Source organism: Triturus cristatus, chromosome 7 (genome assembly GCF_964204655.1).
Source record: "Triturus cristatus chromosome 7, aTriCri1.1, whole genome shotgun sequence".
NCBI lineage: Eukaryota > Metazoa > Chordata > Amphibia > Caudata > Salamandridae > Triturus > Triturus cristatus.
The window spans coordinates 1,047,549,487-1,047,572,864 of record NC_140590.1 but is presented as its reverse complement, the minus strand read 5'-3'; the positions used below and the strand labels follow the sequence as shown (position 1 = coordinate 1,047,572,864).

General features: G+C 45.5%; 1 protein-coding gene across 1 annotated transcript in view; it reads right to left on the bottom strand.

The window, feature by feature from the left end:
- The window catches only part of PLAC8L1 (PLAC8 like 1), a 46,530-nt gene that overhangs the window by 5,345 nt on the left and 17,807 nt on the right, over nt 1–23,378 (bottom strand). The gene's annotated exons all lie outside the window — the stretch shown is intronic.

The window sequence follows — 23,378 nt, the reverse complement described above, 5'->3', positions numbered from 1 at the left end:
CCAATGAAAGAAAATGTGGAGGTGGTACGCCACCAAAATATGTGCACAGAAAACTATTTGTTGCTCAAAATACATGATCCGAAGAGCAACCATTGAGCCAGTGGAGGATAGGGATACAGCATTAGAAGTAGGTCATGCATGGTCACATTCCCAACAGAGAATGAAAACAGACATACATAGAAAGATGAAAATGGTCTGCCAACTCAAAGCAGGCCCTAACCCGCATAGACAGAGATGTTCCACACATTCGCAAGCCTGTGCGGGCACAAATTGCAAACCTTGCCAGGACCGTTCCTTAGATCCCTCCTTCCATTCAGCCTATATTGCCACATACAGCTGCAGCGGAGAGCACATCCAAATCTGCAACCAGGAAAGGGAACATAAAAGCCTCATGGCATCTAGTGGCCATTCAGAAATCTATTCTGGATTTCCTAGCACGCACCCCTACCAGTGAGGAAAGTAAGAAATAAAGAGCTAACCCTCTCTCCTACTATCTGGTATCCTGTGTTTATGTTATATTATTCATACTCTTCCAGTATTAAATTGTAATTGCATTTATATAGCGCTTACTACCCCTGACAAGGCGTCAAAGTGCTTTAGGGTGAGTAGCATGCTACTCCTGAACCCTAAAAGGATTAGTGGTGAAACAGTATAGGGAAATATGAAATTAATTTGAGTGATGGGCAGGTGATATCATCGTACCGCTGTTATTCTCTGTAAAGCAGTCACTATCGCTGTGGTGAGGTCCCCTCTAAAAATGATGATACGTTGGGCCTCGGTGACAAAACCAGGTGTACGGCCCTGAAAGGTCATAGCAGTATAGTAGAAAGAGGTTTGGGTCAACTCTTGCCTATTTTAGAACTTCTGACAACTCCGCTTCTTGGATTTGGCTATGGAGCCATTAGCTGCTTTGTGAGAGGATGTGCCACCTGTCAGAGCTCAACTGGGCAGGAGTCCTCCCACAACCGTCAAGGAAAAAGATCTTAGTTTAGATTTGTTTCATTTTATTTTTTTATCAAATCAGTAATTTAGAAAAGCAGTGGAACGAACAACTGCCAAATCGCCTAATTTGAACCAACCGAACTCCTGACCCTGGCCATGCTGATATGGTCTGTGTGAGGGTAATGCTTGCAGGACTTGCATGTGAGCGCCTGGCACAGGGGTGGAAGACCAATGCTGGTTCACAGTGTGTATCATTTCTATTCCAGTCTGTTCATCTTAATGTAGTATTGCATTACTTGCCAAACAGGGGTTACATTTCTCAGGGTTGCATTTGTAATTTTTATTGTGTATTTGTTGAATGACAGGTAATAGTGCAGTTCTGCAGAAATTTCTGGAATAACGCAGCCAGCGCTTAGATTTTCAAAGAATTGGTGCAGTTTTGCTCATGTCGGAGTGACAAACACCAAGGCTGCAGGATGCCTCCTCGCGCCTCTTTCATTCACCACAAGGTGCTCATTGTCCCTTTGTCTCACTCTTGCAGGTTCACGCTTTGGTAATTTCTTTCTTCTTTCTCTTCCTCTCCTTGTGCGTGTATTTCTCTCTCTTTCTCTGGGTCAAAGCCAAACGAGGAAAAATAAGTGCTGGTCCTCAATAATGAGTGCTGGTGGGCCCCACCTGCAAACATCAGCTCAAATTAAGCACTGCACGCAGCATTCAGGTTCTATGAAGTCGCAAATGACATGTTTGTGTGTTTGGAGAGTGGAAAAGGTGAAAGATTGGCACGGTAGACAGAAGTGCAGTTGTGACGAAAAGGTGTCCAGGGCCTCTCTTGAAATAGGTATGATTTCTGGAACATCCAGAAGTGTTCTAGTGATGTTAAAGAAGAAAGTTGGACCCTAGGATGAATGAATCCCAGCACCCTGTTATACCGCCATAAAAAAATTGTTGTCCAGAGATGTTAATTTTTGATTTGTGTTTTGAATCATTAGAGAAGTAATTTAGCTTGGGTAAACATTGGTGATCCGGGCTGAATTTTTCTGGGCAACATTTAAAAAAATGGTGGATGTGTTGCAGTGATGATGTAATATTTCAGGAACAATTAAACCTAAATTCTTTATTTTGGTGTCAAAATATAGGTTTTAGGGAAGTAGCCTTATAGAGACAGAAAATAACTCCTCAGAGTTTCCAAAATGGCAGCTATAATAGAGGAAGAAGAGACATATAGAAATTAAACAAATAATAATGCTTTTTAAACCTTTTATGTACACACCAAACAATGTTTATGATCTGGATATGAAAAAAAAAATAATGTTTATCACTCCTGTTTTAGACACATTTTCATAATTCACTTTATTTATTTGTTTCACCAATTGCTCGTGGTACATTTTTTTCCTGCAGCTACTTCATTGGTACAGTCTTGAAAAAGCACCAGTGTTTTAATTAATGCAATTATTTCACATGTAATAGCTCACGTAACATCCAAGGGTATAGTCAGTGCATGGAAAAGGGCACATTGGTGTTGTCGCTGGCGGCAAGAGCTCAGCGCAAATGGGTCCTTTCGTGGTCACGCAGAGCCCAAAACTTCAGGATTTCACCCTTTTTCTTAGAGAAGTGCACTCTGTTTCAGTATTTAATTTGTAAAAAAAATAAGTGGCAGGGCCCTTGTAAGGAAGCCACTGCAGCCTGCACAACCCCATTGCTGTGCCAAAGCTGCCAGTAACAGTACAAACACAACTACTAACCATCACACTCCAACAAATGTAACAGTTAAGACTATTCCATGACCGTAAAGCTAAAAGACTGGCTGGAGTGGCAAGTATTAGTTAGGCGCCAGTGTTGACAATTAAGTGCCAGTTCTGAGCACCAGCTCCACCGGCTCAAATTAAGCACTGCTCTGTTCCCAACCAATCAAGCAAGGGCATCGGCTGTTGGCTGCACCTCATGCTCACTTATAGGGGGTTTGGCGGGTTGGTTGGGTGTGTTGCTGGGGCCAGATGAGGGACCTTTGGGGTGCCATGGGGACCACTGACCATCATGAAGAAATATAATGTGCCCCCTGCTGCCAAGTAAAGTACAAAAGACAAAACTGCCCAGATCGGAGCCCCGACCCGGTGGCCAGTGGGTCAGTTGCAGATGTCTCAGACAATGCGGCGTTCTTGGCAGCCAAAACAAAGTCATGCAATATGCTCAACTCCAAGATCAGAACGGTGGGCTCCAACAACACTTTGCTCCTTCAAGATCTCAGAAGAGCGTTGGAACGGATGACAGAGACAAGACTTTTCAGCATTGAAGACTCGGTCGCGACCCTACAACAAAAGGTGAATGCACTTACGGTAGGCACAAAGTAGCTTGTGGCACGGGTGGAGGATGCTGAGGGCCGTGCTCGTAGTAACAACCTACGATTCATCAGCTTCCCGCAAGGGTGCAAAGGCCCCTCCATGGTCATATTCTTGGCACAGTGGAAGCGATTGGTGGTAGCCACACAGTCCCTCTCATCGTGCTTCATGGTAGAGCAAGCTCACAGGGCGTTGGTGAAAAATCCCCCCACCCCAGGGTGTGGTCTAGGCCTGTGATTGCCAGGATCCTAAATTACATGAAGAGAGACGCAATCCTTAAACATGCACGGCTTTAAGATAAGATCACCTACCAATCTCTACATATCATGATACTCCCCAGCTATACGAAAATGGTACAGCAGCACCAGTCCTTTACAGCAGCTAAGTAACGCCTACGGGAACTGAAGATACAATATATGCAACTATACCCAGCACGCATGAGAGTGATATTCAACTCCCAAACTCTATTCTTTGATTCTCTGGAGGACGTTTTTCGCAGGACAGATAAGACGGTGACACTGAAACTTCGCACCCCCCCACGCCTTGACTCTGATTTGTCACACGGTAACAGGCGAAACATCGCAATAGATTCAGATCCTCCTGGTGGAGCTCCCGATGCAATGAAGAGTCCTAGACCCAGACATGGCCGCCCCATGGGGCTCCTGCTCACCCATGAATGATTGAACTGCACTGAGACTCTGGTAACGTTTGCATGCCTAGCTGTGTGGAACACAGTATATACGACCGCAAGCCATGGAGATTAGAGTTTCAGAATCTCGAGTGGTGAGTTTTAGTTGGGTGTGGGGATTCATTGGGAGTGTCCATGCAGTGCCCCCCGTTGGGGCTCTGTGTCGACGCATTGTGCAATCAGTAATTCTTGTTGGTTGAACTATATGGGTAGGGGAAAGGTTGGGGGATGTTGTATGCTTTTTTACAGTTGAAATTCACAGACCCTGTCACATCCATTTCTGGGATCACATGCGGTGGCTCAAGCTCATCCACCCTAACCCCTGACGAGAAATACGGGTCTGAGGGCCCTGCGGGACATCTCCGCATGATATCTTGGAATGTTCAGGGGGTTCTTGATAAGATCAAACGCAGGGAGGTCTTACAACACACCAAAACGATGGAAGCAGATATACTAATGATACCTGAGATGCATCTCCTCAGCACTAAGGTCCCCTGCCTTGCTAGATATGGATATACTCAGATATTCCATTTCGGTTTCACAAGGGGGTCCAGAGGTGCATGCATATTGATCCGGTGGAGTAACTCATTTATGTCAACCAAAACATGGACAGATTACCATGGTAGATACACGATAATTACAGGTACCATCTATGGCGAACCCTCACTCTTGGTTGTATATACGCTCCTCCTCCGTTAGGGCAGACCTTTGTGGATCTTGTTGTGTGTCTGTGGGTCAACCTACCGAGGGGACTGTCAATGATCGGGGGAGACTGGCATGATGTAATAGATCCCCAGGTGGATAGGTGACATGCTCAGGGCAGCGTCACGGAAACGGGCAGGTACAAGCGTAACTCCATGACATCTGTGTTAGGCCTAATGGATGCATGGAGAACGTATCAACCTGCCAGACATTGTTACACCTATTTCTCCACGGTCCATGATTCATTATCTTGGCTTGATTATTTCCTAATCTCAAGCACATAGGTCCATAGTGTGTAAGATGTTAGCATTTTAGCTAGGAGATTATCCAATCTCTCCACAGTGGCCCACAGACTTCCCATGGGGCCCAGGAGGCTGGCATTTCGGTGGCGCCTCTCGCCGTGGCAAATGCAGAATGCCGCATATCCACTGCATATTTCACACTCCATCCTCAGTACTGACAAGGCGGCTTCTGCGACGGTGCTGTAGGAGGTCTTTAAGGCAACAGTGCGAGGAGCAGACATCAGATATTGTACAGAGGAGCGCAGGCGTAGCGCTCAGGGCCTTGTAGACCTTGAACTGCATATGCAGACCCTCTAGGACACTGCCTGGGATCAGCTGGGTGAGGCGATTACGGAGGAGGAGCTCTCGTTGGCCCTTGCAGAACAGCAAACAAGCGAGGCTCCGGGTCCCAAAGGATTTCAGTGTGAATTCTTTAAAGCATATATGCCTCGATTTGGTAAACACCTCTTATGATTGATCGCACTTGAGGGTGCGTCGCTTCTGCTGGACTGGCGGCATGTGGAACGCGTGGTCTTCCCTAAGCTGGGTTGCCCACCGGACGAGAACTCTTTATATTGCCCTATTTCCCTTCTGAATATGGAGGTGAAGTGAAACTCCTAGCCAAAACATTGGGCAATAGGCTGGTGCAGTATATTCCAGACTTAGTCCACCCAGACAAGGCAGGCTTCATGTTAAACTGGGCCACACGACATAACATTAGAAGTGTTTATAAAGCCTTAGCTCTTGCAGATCGCCTGGGGAGGCCGGCAGCAGTGCTCCTGGTGGACGTGGATTAGGCATTTGACTTTGTCAGCTGGGATTACCTATTTATTCTTCTACGGAGGTTAAATCTGGGTCCCAGATTCCTCTCCTAGGTCCAGCTATTGTATACTAACTTATCGGCAATGGATAAAATTGCCGGTGCCTTGTCCAACCCATTCTTGATCCACTAGGGAATGAGACAGGGGTGCCCCCTCTCCCCACTGTTATTTGCACTGGCCATGTAGGTGTTGGCCGTGTGGGTCAGGATGGATGCCCAAGTGAGGGGCTGTCTGATAGTATTGCCCTCTACGTGGACGATGTCCTGTTCTTCCTTACCGACCCAGAGACATCAGGGCCAGGTATCCTACAGATTATGCATATCTTTCCCAAAACCTCAGGTCTCTATATGACTGCAGCAAAATCCATGGTATTCCCCATAAATGGCTATGCAGGGACTGCAAGGTGGGTGCCAGGATGGGGTTTTTAAATATTTAGGGGTATATCTCTCCCCAGACGCGACATTGCCATGTTCTTGTATTCTGGCGTCAACATTAACATGCGTAAAAGAGGAGGTGAGGGTCTGGTCGCTCCTACCACCGTCCTTGAAGGGTAGGTCGGCAATCTTCAAGATTGTCTCCCTGCTTTGATTGTTGTATCAGTTACAGAACGACCCCTATGCCGTCCTCCAGTAATGCTTTCGGAAGATTAATACAGTTCCTGGTGGGTTACTGTGGGGGGAGGGGCTCTCAGAAGTTGTTTTCAATCTGCGTATTGTGGAGGCATATCCGCAGCTGACATATACTCATATTACTCTGCATCCCATCTCTCGTTTCTAAATTTTGGTGGTATGGCCACCAAAGCGTCCTAGCATATGCAGTATCGGAGGGAACAGATATAAATGGTTGCTTCTATTTCTGGGTCTAACAATAGCAAAAAAAGACATAGCCAGGGCATGGAAGGCAGAAACCCCTCCATCTTTTGCAGTGTGGAAAAAAGGGATGGATCATTGTATAGGCTGGAGGTTGCGATGTAGCAAGTGAGGGGACACCCCCTAAAACCCCCCAAAATGATTTATCGATGGTGGTGGAGAAGACGGTCTACAACGGTCGAGGCTGCCCCAAAAAATGGGATCACAAATGGGGGCGGTGGAACAAATATCGAGGAGATATCATCATTTCTCCCACAATAGAACTCCGACGAGAGAGACAGGCCCTGCTGGACAATTTGGAGTAGGTGCGATGGCCTAAATTCTTGGAATAATCTAGCCTAATAGGGCGTGTATAGGGTCCCCCCTGGTCCTAAACTGATCCGGGAATTACCTCCATATTGTTTCAATGCTTGTTCTGTCTCAGTGCTAAATGCCCTTGATGTATTGCTTATCGTCTCTAATGCCCAACATGTATTCTGTCTATGTAGGTGCTACTTGTGTGTCATGACTGCTGTAATGCTGCTGATTTTGCTGTTAATAAAAAGTTATTTTTAAAAAAAAACCAAAATCTGGTTGAGGTGGGCAGACTATAGGGAACCTGTTCGCTCCGTTGGGTCATTCCTTGTGGAAGAAATTCGGTGGTCTAGGCCTGAAGGAAAGGAATATGCTGCACAACAAATGCTCAACCTGTTGTGGGACATGTGTTGTGTCGTATTATGCTTGGGTGGGACGGGTGGGCTTGACTATGCAAGTTTTTTGTTTCTGTTCATGGGTATACTTACGCCATCATCCTATGTGTATTTCTCGGCCTATGCGGCCATGTTTTTGTTAAAACCTAATAACATTTATGAAAAAAGGCTATGTTTAGTGGATGGCACAATGACTGCTGCAGGCCCATTAGTAGCATTTCCTTTACAGGCTCTGGATACAAGTAATACCACTTTACTAGGGACTTCTGAGTACATTAAATGTTTCAATTGGGTGTAAGCCAATGTTAACATTTAAAAGAGAGAGCACAAGCACTTTAGCACTTGTTAGCAGTGGTTCAGTGAACAGAGTCCTAATGAGCCGGCAAACACGGCTTTAGAAAACAGAAGGGACAGGAGGGTGAAAACAAAATATTTGGAGGTGAGAGTGCACACACTTCCAAGACCAACAGTGTGTATATTAACATGCAAGGTATATTTGACATCACGGACAGTCACTCAAAACAATACAATTAAATACAGAGAAATATATGGATTACTGTTTGAATGTATCTGTCAAAACAGTGACAACAGAAAACTGGAAGCCTCACAAATAATGTGTTAAACGGCTTTTGTAGTATCCAAAAGATTGAGGTCAACTTAGCCTCAGCCATTTCCTGACAAAGTGGCAATAGATAATAAAATGGGATGCTTCCAGTTACTATGACATCGATTAATAGAAACTAAATGATTACATGCTGAAAACATACTCAGTAACTCCAAGGGTGAAAGGACTACTGCAGTAGCATCCTTGGGGAGCCTGATATAGAAAGGATCGATTTTTGTTGCAGTTTATGATACCGGAGAAGATAGTTTTTGGTCTGGATTTCAGAAGTTAGTTAGTCGTATTCATAAAGGTGTCTGTTTGGTTCTAGAAATTGTCGGCTGGCTACTTAAGCGGGGGTGCAATAAAATGTGGGAATATGAGTGACCACAATATCTCTTATGAATTGAGGGAGATAACACTTTGAGAATTATGTGGGTGACATAAGATTCTAAATTCAGTTCTGTCAGAGATGAAAACTGGTGACGAATGGGACAAGACCCCAAAAGCCTTATCTTTCTTCCATAAATGAGAACGCATGCAAACAGATAGTTTGTGTGTGTTTTGCATAGCAACAATGAAAGAAAGACGATGACCTGTTTCAGGCGAATTTGCTTGATCTGCACAGGACGTGCATGGAGCATCAACTGCAATGAACTAAAGATAAGATATACATGAGAAGATGACAAAGCAGTTTATCCTGAAAGGGGGTTGACAATGAGTAGTTCGAATTCCTGTTACCAACAGTTATGCTGGTCAGCGGATAGGTGCGACAAATAGAGGCAAGGTGGGAAATAATGTAGCAGAAGAGACGGATCAGTAGACATAGCTTGAAAGGGAGTACAGCTTGAATGAGCTAGTAGTCATGCACTTCTGGATGGTATAGAGGCATGATATGAGAGGTGATGTGGCATAGCGGCTGGAACTGCCAACATTTGAGCACAGGAATCCCGGCCTCGACACTTGGCTCAACATCGTGTGATTCTGGGCAGGCAAACCACTTCATCTCCTGTGCCTGAAATGTGAAAGGTAATGTGTGAACTGTAGTTGTGCAGTCCTCACTGGATGTACACGATCTTGAAGATCGTCTCCGTTTCCCCAAGTAATGTACAGCTTTCCATTGCTTCCTAGCTAGGTTTGCACTATATAAATACACACATATACATGACTGTAATTTTGGATACCGCTTTGATAACCTAGTAAAATTGACAATTTATGAGTGATATGTAATCTCGAACTAGCAGATGTTTCAGAAAAGAAGACAAATATAGGGAAGTTAAGGGAATTGCAGAGGTGAAATATTTCTGTGGAAGTGAAATTCACCCAGAATTTCTTGGCTTAGTTAACAGATTAATCTCCCCATACTACTTTCTCCCTGTAATTGAAAACATTTCTCTCTAGCTTTTAATTTATTTTACTTGTTCATACGTGCTATCTTTATGCTTTCTTATACTTCTTAGATATCTTTATCTTTTTTTGTTTTTTTTTTATAGTTTTCTGATGAAGTACACATTTAGTTTATGATGTAACCATACTTATATTTTGTAGTATTGACTTTAGATTTCTGTGTTTTTTTTTAAAATTATCATAAAAAAGGATTTAGTTAAAAAACAAGCATTGGCTAAGTAAATAGGTCTGGCTAGCATTTTGTCGCAGTCAGTAGTGGGACAAGAATTATTAAGAAGGAATGTTTTCTCCCCTTATCAAAGGAGGATGGGTACACTATGAAATTCATGCCTCTGCATTGCATTGTTTCAAAATGGCTAGAGTGGGCAAAACATATGATTCGATTTTAAATTTGATGGTTGTTACCTAGGAAATCTTCAAATATTGTCACAACAATTGCCACTCTATTGTGTTTAGAGAGATTAATCGGTGGGTTCTTAAGGAGATTTGGAATATAAATAACATGTAGAGGTAATATATTCCATACCCTGCTTCTAAAAACGGTCTCTGAAATATCAAAGACTTGCATATACAATCATTTGTTAACAACATATTTGGGATTGTACTCTAAGCATGTTTTGTCCTCTTATAATATTTGATTGCTTTCCAAGTGTACTCAAAGACGATACCAGTCTTCACTGTATTTTCTAGATCCGTTATTGAATGAAATCGTCATCAGCTTACAAAAGTCAACTAACGTGTCTACTTCCTTCTTATAGGAACTTCCGCAGGGCTACTTGATTAATCATATTCAGTATCACCAAGATCCAAGTGCTAAGTCTTTCATTATGGTGCTTACTGTCTACATATCTCAATTATAAGCAAGCAGTCCAGACACTGGTAAACCCAGCAATTTCTTGGTAGAACAAAATATTTACCTGCCAGGGACAGTATATGTTACAAAAACAATGGTCACAGTGGAAAACTGCTTTGACATAGAATCATATCATCACCTCAAAAAATCAATTAATTCAATGTATTCATATTCAGGACATACTTGGGTTTATATTCCATGGCTCCAAGAAAGGGAAGGAGGAAGTGCTCTACAAGGTGTGCGCTTGTGAGGGTTGTAGAAAAGGAAAGGCGATGTGCAGTACAAACATCAGAGACTGATAGTGACCTATCCAGCCACATTGAAGGCTAAATATGCAAGTAACATCACATTCTCAAGACACAGTTGTGAGAAAGTGCCATCTTCCTTGCATGGTATGCCCCCACTTTTTGCTGAATGTACTTTGACTGAGTGTGCCCTGGACTCCTGCCAATCAGGTGCCCAGGGCCTATGTTCCTTCCCTAAAACCCAAATTGGCAAACCCTGGCCACATATCAGCCCCTGGTAAATGGTACCCTAGGTACCCAGGGCCTTGTGACCAGGGAAGGCCTCTTAAGGGCTGCAGCACTTATTGTGCCACCCTTAGAGGCCCTGTAACCTAACACAAACACACTGCCTTTGCAGGCTGAGTGTCTGGGTACAAGACAAAACAAAGAGTCGACATGGCACACATCTCTGTGTGCCATGCCCACAAACCTACACTGCCCTGGCATACATCAGTAACCCCTCTAGCTGGGTGCCCTACACCAGTGGTGTGGGCACAAGAGCATGCGCCCTGTGCCCCTACAGTACCCAGGTCCATTCCTGGGCACTGTAAGTGCAGTGCTGCCATTTAAGAGTATATGGTGCTGGGAGCTTGTAAAACACGAACTCCACAGCACCATAATGGCAACACTGAAGACTGAGAAGTTTGGTATCAAACTTCTCAGCACATTAAACCCGCACTGAAGCCAGTGTGGGATTTAATGTACAAAACACTACAGAGGGCATCTTAGAGATGCCCCCTGAAACCTAACCTCCAATCCACGTCTTGTCTGAGAGGCTGCCTAGGCTGCCACACAGCAGACATGTTGCTGGAACCCTGGGTGGAGAGCCCACGCTCTCCTGGGCCTGCAACAATGCACATCCTTGGCGAGGTGCTAGGTCTCCTCCCCCAGGATGGGCAGGGAGAAGCTTCAAAGGCATGCCGTCTTTGTGAGCTTTTCCAGGCCACTTGCTGTACTCAGCAACTGGCCCCCACCGGTTCTGAGCCCCACTCTGGTGGGAAGACTGGCCGGAAACCCCAAGTAAGGACAGGGGACGTGCCAGCCCTGCCAACCCCACACCTCAGGTGGGGGAGGCGAGGTGAAGCACATCTCAGGGCCCTCGCCATCTTGAAGATGGGGAGCCCTACCCAATCAGGACTAGGCCACTGCCCCCCTCCCAAAGGATAGGGACCCAGTGGTCCCTGCCCTTTACCTACCTGTAAACACCCCTAAATTTAGTATTTAGGGGCACCCCGAACCTTCCTTCCTCAGATTCCAGATTCTAAAACAGCAAAGAAGATCAAGAAGAAAGAAGACCTGCCGTGCAGTTGCTAATAAGAGGAAGACAACAACTGCTTTGGCCCCAGCCCTACTGGCCTGTCGACCCTCGAACCTGCTCCTGCTAAATCCCGGCACCTCCTGTGGCCAGCAACCTCACAAACCCCGAAGGACCTGGTTACCTTGTGACTCTGAGCACCTGGGACTCCCACGAGCAGTGGCTCTGCTCAAAGCAAGTATCTAACCCCTGGCATCAGCCCAGAAACGCGAACCCTGCACACTCTGCACCCGACAAGCCTGGCTTGTGCCGGAGTGGACTAAGACCCCGAGGACGTCCCCCCGGTGACTGTGACCCCGAATCCGGCACCCAAGGACCCACCTCGACTCTCCTGATGACGCCTGCAGCCTCAGAACCAGGGACCCCCCCAACCGCGATCAACAGAGGGTAAGATTACCCAACACCAAAAGGCACCCCTGCACCCGGAGCCCTGCGGCCCCCTGTGCCCGACTCCTGGGTACCTACCTATCCTCCAACTACCCAACTTACCTCTCAAAGTGGTGGTGGCACCTGAAGAATCTTTGTCCCCCGAGCTTGCAGCCTTTGTTCGTCCTTGAGCTTTTCAATAGCAATCCATTGAGCGCCCGAAGGCTCATAAGCACCCTGCGCCCAGCCACCAGTGTGGCCCTGGCAGTGCAACTTCTACTCCTTCCTACTTCCCCATTTGCCCTGAGCAAGTGACCAGGAGCCCAGCTCTCACAGCTGCGTGGACTGCTAGTCAGCAGCCATGAACCAAGGGCCCCCTGCCTCCCATAGGATAACATTGGGCCTAACTCACTCTGCACCCGGCCCCCCCAGTGCCGCTGAGGGTGTAACAACTGTACCTACCTGACCCTGGGAGACCCCTGAGTCTATGCCCAGAACCTCAACTCTGCCAGTCAAGTACTTACCCAAAAGCCGAGAACTCACTAACTTACTTTTCTTCCATAGGGTAACATTGACTGGTTTCTCTTGAAATTTCTTCTAAATGTGGAGTTTCTAAACTTTAAAATATTCACCTAAAATCAACCGAGTAACGAAAACGGAAATACTCACCTGCTATAAGATCTAAGTGCCCAGCACTGACCCTGAAAAGTACTTACGACCGTACTTACCACTAACTCAATTTTCTCCCATAGGAAACCATTGACTGTTTTTCTGTGAAATTTCTTCAGTTGATTTTTGCAAACTACAAATATTCTTTAAAAATCGTACCAACTGTGAAAACTTAATTACTTACCTGTTTTAGATAGATGTCCCAGTACTGAGCCTAGGAGCCCAGCACTGGGTTACAAAAGTAACGAGAACATACTTTACCCGTAACTTGAATTTTCTTCCATAGGAAACCATTGACTGTTTTTCTATGAAATTTCTTCTAAGTGTCGATTTTGAAAACTTATAAATATTCCTTAAAAATCGCCTGTATAACTTAAACGCAGTTTCTCAACTGCTTACAGGTGGTACACTAGTGCTGGAACTAGAATCTAACACTGACCTAGAAAAAGTAACCATAACCCCACTTACCTGCTAAGTGAATTTCCTTCCGTAGGATAACATTGGTAATTTGATTCGAAAAAGTTTCTAAGTGTCAACTTTTAAAATAGCAAAATATTGTTTAAAAATCACAATAGTAACTAAAACGAATTTACTCACTTGTTTCCAAGAACTGTCCTAGGACTGAATCTAGGATCCAGTCCTGGAGTTAGAAAAGTAATCCTGAAAGTAATCAATTGCAAATAACTTAAAATTCCCATTGAGCTCAATGTATTATTGCTGTAACTATTACCTGCAAAAGTCAATTGCCTATTGCAAAGTATTTAACTAAAGCATCTCATTCTGAGAAAGTATATTTTGATACCTATTGCTGGTTCTAAAATAAAACAACCATATATTTTTTATACAAACCATTGGCCTAGAGTTCAGTTCTTGAGTGTGTGAAACCATTTGCTGACTGAGTGTGTACAACAAATGCTTTACACTGTCCTCTGATACTGCCTTACTGCTCGACCAAGCTACCACTTTAGAGAGTAAGGTTATATCTAACTTTAGCCTCTGCCAAACCTTTGGGGACTGTGGACTCTGTACACACTGTACCTATTTGGGAACAGTATATACAGAGCCACTTTCCTACAACAGTAAATCAATATCGTTGTCTGTGCGTGAGAAAACAAGAAGGACCATCGACGTTTTGACCCCCTGATGTGTGTGGGGTATTTTATCCTTGATATGGGGTCTTCATCAGGAGGTGTGGAGACACCTAAGGGTAATTATAAATGGTTCTTAGTAAAATCAGCTGATGAAGATTGTTAGACCTGTCTGCTTCTGAGAGTCCCCTAACACCATGATTTATTTTGTTCCCCCGTGCCTCCTAAAATGTGTCGCTTTTTATTTGTCTACCAGGACCTTTTTGTGTGTTGTCCCATGGGGTTAGATGCTCCTTGACGCTCAGTTGCTCACCAAGTTCCTGGCACCTATGTACAAGGCGCCTGACGGAACCGGTGGCATTACACACTGAGGTTGTCAACCCTAAAATGGTGGACACCATTGTCCCCTATGAGAGTGACTCCCATTGGAGTCCTTCTGACCTCTGTCCCTTTGGAGGTTTTGGCGCACTTTGTGTAACCTGCAAACCTGACAGGAATCCCCTCAGAAGTTACAAGTACACAAAATGGCTGCCTTAGGAAGCCCAGTATGGTGGCTCCTAATGACCAAAAAGACACCTTGGAAGGGCCATGTCATTGACACAGCCAGGGAAGGTTCTAGAACCTTCTGGCTCGTGCTGGCACCCCAGGGCACTGGCTATAAAAGGCCCAGTCCCTGGCGGCCATGATGAGAAAAAGTGGAGAAGAGAAGAAACATAGAAGAGGACTTGACACCAGATTGACACCTGCCCTGTCCCCCCCCCCCTGAGGCAGCTGATAGCGCAGGCAGAAGTACAGCAGAGGTTGTTGGCGTGGACCCTGACTGGCGTTCCAGTCAGAAGCGCGAGCAGTGACCTCTCGCCTTCAGCGCCTGGCCAGCGAGTGCCCAATTGCCCCTCAGAGACTTTGGCCATAGTTAGAGCCTCCCCGCCTCCCCCAGTGGTGAGATCGCGACTGCGACCCTTGACAGGGCCCCTTCAACTTAAGTGCCTCCTGGCGGGCGTTCGGACGTCTCTGAACCCACCGCCGTCGAAGCGCTGATCGTGGACAGAAGGTGAGGTGCTGCGCTGGGGCGGGGAAAGGCTGGCCTTCATTTGGGCGAGAGTACCGTCTCTGCCCTGCCCGAGTGACTTGGGGACTGTTGTTGTGGGCGGGAGCCCCCCCATGAGTGAGATCGGAGGGAGGATCGCGGAGCCCCTGGAACCCCCCTTCGCCCTTGGGAGAAGGGCCATACTGACTGGAGCGCTTACCGGCGCAGCTAAAGTGAGGTGGGACCGTCTCTTCCCCTGAAGTTGCCGCATTGTTCCGGGACTGAGGTGCGGCTCCAATTTTGAACTGTGCGCGCAGGTAGTTTGACCCCTCCGGCAGCCCGTTCAATGGTCTGAGGACTCGTGAACTGAAGCCGCCTTCGGAGACCCCGCCTGCGTTGACAGAAGCGCACAGACTCCTCCGGCCGCAGTAGTATTAAACCGGCTGGCCGCGGAGTGTAATTGCCGTAGTCATTGTATGTCTTTATCTTCCAGATACACGCGCAATATGCTTAAGTGCAACTAAAGGATTATCACGAGTATCTTGTGCCCAGAGAGCCCGAACCCGTGAACACTTCAAAAACTGTAAGAGCGCGCATTCCGCATTAAATGGCAATCTAAATGTGTTTACCCTGAAAGTGATTAATTGGTGGCAGCGATACCAGCAATGTTCCCTCTAATTTTTTTCCTCTGTGTGCGGCAGTGTTGGGTCTCTGTGCGCTGCAGCCAATGCTATGTGCGCCAAGAACCGGACCGCACATATGGGGCAGTGACAAATATCAGCTCAAACATCACTCCAAACTTTTGCTTGAAAAATGAAAATACGGTGCATTCCACACATACAGTGCCACATGATGGCTCTTATGGCAGGTTTTCAATTTACATACACATACCATGACATGAATTGGTTACACAGGCAAGCACACTTCAGCTTTAGAAAAGCACAGGACTCACAACAGTGGTACCAATATAAGATTTCAGTAATTATTCTCAACTAGAGCTCTGTTCACAGGGTGTGGAAATGTCTGGAGCCTATAAAAGCTTGTATAGCTGGGGAAACATGCAGGGGGGCACATGTTATGCCCCCCTGTGTGCATGCACCCCAAGATCCTGCAGGGCATGACCTTGGCAGTCCATGCCCTGCAGGAATTTGCTTTGGCGTTCCCATTTCGGTGCCTTTTTTATAGGTACCGCAGTGGGACAGCCGGGCACTTTGAGATCTGTATGTTGCACATTCTTTGCATCAGGCATATTAACCCTCTGCTGTACCTTAGAACTTGCACTAGAGAAAACTCAGAGAGTTATCTTGACATATTTATAATTGCATGAAAATTGCTGGAGTCAAGGAACATAGCAGCAGGTGCTATTAATACAATAATATACTTGCAAACACGGTGTCCCCCCCCACCCACCTGAAGTCTGCACCCGGTACAGTGGCACCGGTCACACCTTCCTAAGGCTGGCACTGGCCCCGCGGCTGCGCCCTATTAACCAAAGAAATGCAGCAAGTCTACCGGGTACATCTTAAGGATTTTGGGGTCCCTGGGCCAAACCTATTTTGGGGGCCCCTGTTCAGAACAGGTATGAATTTATGATTTAATTTCAGCTCTTTCTTGCCCTCTTAGGCCAGGTCACTGAGAGTATACAGGCGCAATTGTCTGGATTCTACATGTGTTTACATCTAAATGTTCAGGGATAGTGATGTGTGTTATCAATTTTGTAACACATCAGCAGTTCACTAATATTACTGCAAATAATATCTGTGACGCTCCCATGTCTCATGTTTGGTCCTATTGCGATCTAAAAGAAACCTTTTTATGGGTGTTGAATGAAAAATAAACATTTCTCTGCAGAATGGCAAGAATAGACTCTCGCACATCACCCACCTTATAAATAAATTAAGGGAAAATGGTATTCAAAACAATCGGTTTAGTAATTTTTCAAGGTCATCATGGCAAGACTATCGGGAGCCTCCCCTAAAAGGCTGGGGCCCTGGGCCAGAGCCCACTTTGGCCATGCCTTAACTCGCCTCTGAAGTCTCAGCTATGTCAAGTGCCACGCATCAGGCCTTAGACTAACACATTTCAGTGTGTTGGTCCGTATCACTGCCCTGAAATGCAAAGTCTGGGCTTGTCAATCATTAGGGGCAGAAATGATAGTGGGATTCTGCACTTTTCTGGCTACATCTGCACAACGTTAGTAAAAAAGGTACTGTTTGCGGGCGGCGCTGGCACAATCATGGCGCTCAGCTCGTGGTAGAGTTGCTGCTCTTAATGCTCGGGCTGCCCATGCTGAGGCGGCCGCCACCCACGGCAAATTCAATTATATTGCCGAGCCTGGGGTCCAAGGGGCATATCAACAAGGGCTTTATCTCTGCTTTTTTGGCTTTAAAAGCCAAAAAAGCAGAGGTAAAACTAGCACCCTATCAACAACAGGGTGCTAACATGCAAATTCGCATGTTAGCACCCTTTTACTCTACGCTTCCCCTTGCATCTCTAATGAGATGCAAAGTGGGCGTTCCAGAGTAAAATAATAGGAGAAATGTCGCTAAGCGACAATTCTATTATCAAGAATATCGCTAACCCTGTTAGAGACAAAAAAAGCAGCGCTAACCGCGGTTAACGCTGCTTTTTTACGTCTGGTATTTTTCTGACTTAGCCATGATATCCTATGGAAGGAGGATATCATGGCTAAGTTTGTCTGTCCCTATCAACAAGCTAACGTGAGATTATCGCTGGGTTTCCAGCGATAATCTCATGTTAGCCACTTAGCGTGAGGATTTTTATCGCTATTGAGATAAGCGTTGCTAATAGCACGCTATCTCAGCGATAAAAATCAACGCTAGCCGGCGATAATTATCCTAGCGCTAAGTGCACTTAGCGATAATTATCGCCGGTTGTTGTTGATATGCCCCCAAGTCTTGTGCAGTCACGGAGGCAGTGACTGACTTTCACTCGGTTGTGCAGCGACCCCGGGCCGCCAGGACAGCTGACCAGCCTGGAATAAGGAGAAGGGCACCGGCATACTGAAATGATTGCTGCTCGCTGCAAATGGGTAATAATTGAAATAATTATTTTTCATAACGACAGTGAGCAGCTGTCTGTGTAATTCGATCTAGACTACAAATGACATTTTTTTAGTTGATGGGGACGTTTACCCACAGGGTGTGGATACTTAACGCCACTTTGCTTCACTCCAGCGCTGCCTTAGTTGCCCCTCACCCAGCGTAAATCCATATGCACCCATCAATCACTTTATAAAGAGTCGGTTGCAGGGCCCTGTCCAGCTGTACGCAACACAAAAGGAGGGGAGAAAACGGAGTGACTGTCACATACAGGCAGAGTTCGGAAAGCTGTAATTTGCTTCCCCACCTACCCAATAGAAGTCAAATGTCAGAAAGGAATACAGCCCAGACATCTGCTTACGGCAGACACCGTGGGAATGCATCCTCACTGGGCAGCGTGAGATTTTAGTGCCGTCAGCCTTAACTGGGCTGAAAACAATTCACACGAAGATGACGTACGCTGTGCATACCTCGAAAATTCGAAGTTCACATAGGATGATATCGCTCGTAAAGATACACACAGTCACGTTTTTAAGCTTATCGGTTAAAATGAATTAGGTTGACATCACATTGCTGAAATAATGCTGCTCTCGCAAACCAGGCCCCCAGTAATTGCTGCTGCAGCTCAGCGCTGGCTAAGTTAAATTACAGGAAGACCGATGCCTGTCTTCGACCTCCTGACCTCGACACACAAGTGCGTGTTCGTGCCTTTCTATTACTGGTGCTTTACAGCAGTTAAAATCTTCTTTGGGTTGATCATTGCTCAAATGTGTGTTATTTCTATATTTCTCTCAGCTTCATTGCGTGTTTAGCTCGCGAGAATATGCCACTCAAAGTTGTTGAAATGTCACTCGTAATTAACCCAAATTTTGCATCGAGACACCCATTTCGGCTCTCTGTCCCCTGCTTGCTCGGTCTGCCTTTCACAAATGAAAGGCAGCAAGTCTACAAGCATGATGTGCTTGTAGACTTGCTGCCTTTCATTTGTTAATAGGGCACAACACTGAACAGCCGAACAGATTGTGTGCCTTTGTTAAAGTAATCATGTTAATAGCAGCGCTTGACGGGCGCTGCGATTAACATGATTACTTACAAAAGGGACACAATCTGACCGTTTTCGGGGCCGCACGCATTTTAAAAGCGGCGGCGCCGAAGTTCCTCAGTTGCCTGTGCGCGCTTTGTAATTTACAGTGCGCGCTCCAGGAGATATAAGTGCGCGCCCGCTCACGCGCGCAGGTTGGAGGGAACAGTGGATACCAGTATGACCCTGAGATATTTATGTGAAACGATCGGTATCTAACTTGCTATGCAACTGTGATGTTTTGCTGATATTTATTCCAGTCATTGCTGATATTTATTCCAAATGTATTGAATCCTGATATTTATCCAGTATATTTATTTATTAGAGTCCAACCATTTATTCCTACGCAACCAGTACACAGCTAATCAAACCCATGTAAGAAAGGTGAATGTGATTAACTAATTGAACTTCTTCCAACCCAGTGAACTTTTACATAAACAAAACGTATTTATCTATAACAGTGGTGTGGTGTCCTTCTTTTTATGTGGTGTGCAGGGAGTTATTATTTGGTCATACCCGGCTTAACACAACAGCCTTCTACCGCCTTGTCACTCGAGCCAAGCTACCCCCCTTTGTGCTGGGCTTGCCCATCGCAGGTCCAACAAAGATCATGACTTTGGACCCTGGACGAATCTGGCAGTGAAATTCATGGGCCTGTTGGCCCCTCCGCCATAGAGGCGAGCAAAGCAAAGCCACAGGATGCTGAAAGTGAATCAACAATTCTAATCAGCACCTGCATCATCTGGGGAACTGAGGTCATGACTATGAAATTAAGAAAACCAACCCAACGTACTTGGTCACGGGTCAGCGTGGCGTCAGGGTTAAATAATCCCAACCACTCTCTACGGGCCCTGCAAAAGGAAAAGGCAAACTCGATTAGCCCAAACTCACTTGAAACAACGTTGCGTACATTCAACGTGGACAATATCCTTATGTAAGGCTGAAAGGGAACATGAGAAAAGGTTGTTTTTTACTCATGTATGATCGCTGAGGTTTATGCATTAAAATGAGCAATTGGAGGCAAAGAGGTATTACATTTAAAAACCGCAAAATACCTATGCGTATGACCGCGGCGAGTCAGTGATAGATGTCTTGGGCAATGGGTAAAATGAAACCGTAAAATGTACAATGGCCTGGAACGAAGAAAACAGAGGGGTGCCTGGTTAGTGGCTGCAATGGTGGATGGCCCAAGGATCACTGCGGAGGGGGCCGGGAGCTGTAATACACCTGCGCTCTCTGTCCGAGTAAATCAGCATATTGACGCGCGGGGCCAGGGAGTGCTGCCGGTTACGTCAGAAACGAACGCGTGCACGCATTGTGCGCAACCTGGACAGCCGCTTGATGCTAGCAGCGACGCTCAGAGAATGGCATCTGTCATCCTCAAGGAATGACGATACTTCAGTAAACGGCAATCTAACTCGAGCAAGAGAAAAATTCCTTTCCATTCGGAAATGGTCTACAATTCTCGGATGTGCCCGATGTACGGACAGAATCATTTAAAGCACACAACCGTGCTAAAAAAGTAGAAAACAGCGTGGGTCACTGATTGGGTAATAAATAACAATAATTCCAAGTGAATGGAAAATACCCAAAAGGGTTAGTTGGGAATTGGGATGAAATCTGCATTCTGACTTTTGGTGGTGTGAGTAAACAAGGAGTAAGTCAGGGGTGAAAGAGTGCCCATAAAGATCAAAGCAAAATATGTCTCTAATACCTGCAGGAGACTCACGAAAGGCAATCCGCCATGAACAGACTACATTACATCATGTAAATAGCTCATGGCAAGTTAGTGTTGGATGAAAGATAATAAAAGTGCAGTACCATTAAGAGTAAGCCTGGGCAAAGCACTATGCTACGCTCATGTAGTTTGCGAGGTTTGCGCTACTTCGCACTTCGCAAATTGCACGTAGCACAGTGCAAACACGCGTAGCGGTCATTTTTTGCTTGCTCGCGGTCCTCAATGTCAAGTTGGCGACCGCAAGCAAGCAAAATGACATCCCGGCGAGAATTTTTCCTCGTTCGCAATCGCCATCAAGTTGCCGATTGCGAGCTTGGAAAATAAACCTCCCGGCGAGCTTCTCAACGCGGGGAGGTCAGGTTTCTCATTGCGAGTGGTTGCGTATGCTCGCGATGAGAAACTACCAGTCCGCGTTGAGAAAGCAGCCGCTCGAGTAGAAATCTACTCGAGCGGCAGAAAATGACCGCTTGTACTGTGCAAGATGCAGTTTGTACTGATTGCACAGTGCGGACAAGCATCCAGCACTGTGCAATCAGTGCGAACAGCATCTTGCACAGTGCACTACGCAGTTTGCGAAGCTTCGCGTAGTGCGAAGTGCACTTCACGTAGCGCTACTTCGCAAACTACGCCCAGGGTTAATTAAGAGCATGTTACACAAAACTAGAGATGCAGAAATACATATACACATTGTTGTTGCAGACAGTTCATTCATTATTCAAACAAGCCAATTGTGTATTAGTGGCGTCCAGTTCATTTAGACCATCGTGGACAGTGTTCATGGAGTGCATCCATTTACATTCATGGACATTGAGGACTGAGTTGATGTGCCCGCCCCGGGACAGTATATGGGCAATCTGTAAACGATGGTTAGCATAGCAGATTAGTATTTATTGCTGTGAAATCTGCAAATGCTTCAATAATGCAAGAATACGGTTCAATGAATCCCCATACCTTTGAGTTATGGGTTTAAAATGAAGCAGGAAAGGCAGCTAGAAAAACATTAAACCTTGAAAATGTATGAGATAGATAGGTCTGAGTCAACATGGCTTACAATGAATATCAAAGACAATGAATACAATCATATTGATTGTAATGAACAAGCTTGTGATCACATCAGGACCTCCCCCTCTCTACTCGAGTTCTGCAAGAAACTGAAGATCTGGCAGTTCAACTAGGGGTACGATTAGCCTACACATCTGTTCTAGCCCCTGGATACCCACTCGGTTGATATGTGAGCTATAAATGTTTTTTAAATTTCTTGATAATCTGATATTTTAGTAATGACTTGTAGGTTCTCTGAGAGCTAATGAAAATATAAATAAACAATTGGACTCGTTGGTCCTGGGAAACATTTTTTAGCCATACATCAATGGATTTTTGTAAAACATGTTACATTAGCATTTAATCTTAAATTATAGGTTATTTTGTGGTAATACTCCAAACATGATAACAGTTCAAGGACATTTGATAATCAGAGGCCATGACAGAAGAATGTCTTTTCGAGTTGTGCAAGGGAAAAACATATACTCAATTTTAATTATGGAGCTTTTGATTTGGTCAGAAATTATTGGATTGCTTTGAATGACAAAGAACACATTTACTCAAAGGTTCCCCAGTAACACGTTCTGTGACAGGCATGGATAGGAACTAAGTGCAGTCACAAGTTCAGAACTACTTAAGGGAGTTGGCGATTATCAAATCAGCCTGCTGCTTTTTCTGTGAAAGTCAAGGATTGTCTTATTAGACAAAATGAGGGGGTGCAGCTGTAAAGGGGGGCATTTCCAGAGAGAGACATATTTTATCTTAATGTTTATGTTTGCTAGTCTGTATGTCAAGGGATGACTTCTCTCTACTATGTAGGCTTCTTATCTTGAACCAGAGGAAATTTGACTTGACATGCTTTGGTTTCAGAACTTTGGCCTTTCTGATAAAACAGAGGAAACGTGTTACTTACTATTGCCAGCTTCACTGGGGGCATGTTCAACAAAGGCTTGTCACAGGTGTAAGTTGCTAGATCTACAAGAAGATGTTCAAGGTGGTCCGAGGGAGCCTCGTGTACAACAAACCTCTAGTTAAGAGACCCTATTGAACGGATCACCCTATCCTGAGCTTCCATTCCATTCATCCAATTCATTCTACACTATCTCCTGAAGCAGTGCTGCAAGGTACACACAAAGTAGGACAACACAAGCTATTTGTGGTGGGAGTGTAGATGACGGGTCGGGTGGGGGGCACAAGTGGGAGTCGCGCACCACTTTACTATTCTCACTTTTCAAAGACACATTCTCTGTAAATCATCCTAACACATCTACTGTTGCATTAGGTGATGTGACTACCTCTGCCACTGACATCTCAGAGGCACCGCTGGCCACTCAGGAAATCCACTGCTTTCCAGGTAGGTTAGAGTGCCTCTGACTACTACTCGTGCATTAAACGGTGCTCACAAATATCCTTTTTGTAGGTTACTTCCTGGTTGATGTTAAAGGTCTATAGGATGTTTTTGGCAGTGATGCAACCGGGTTGTCTAAGAACTCCATTGTGCTGTATTACTGCTTGCCT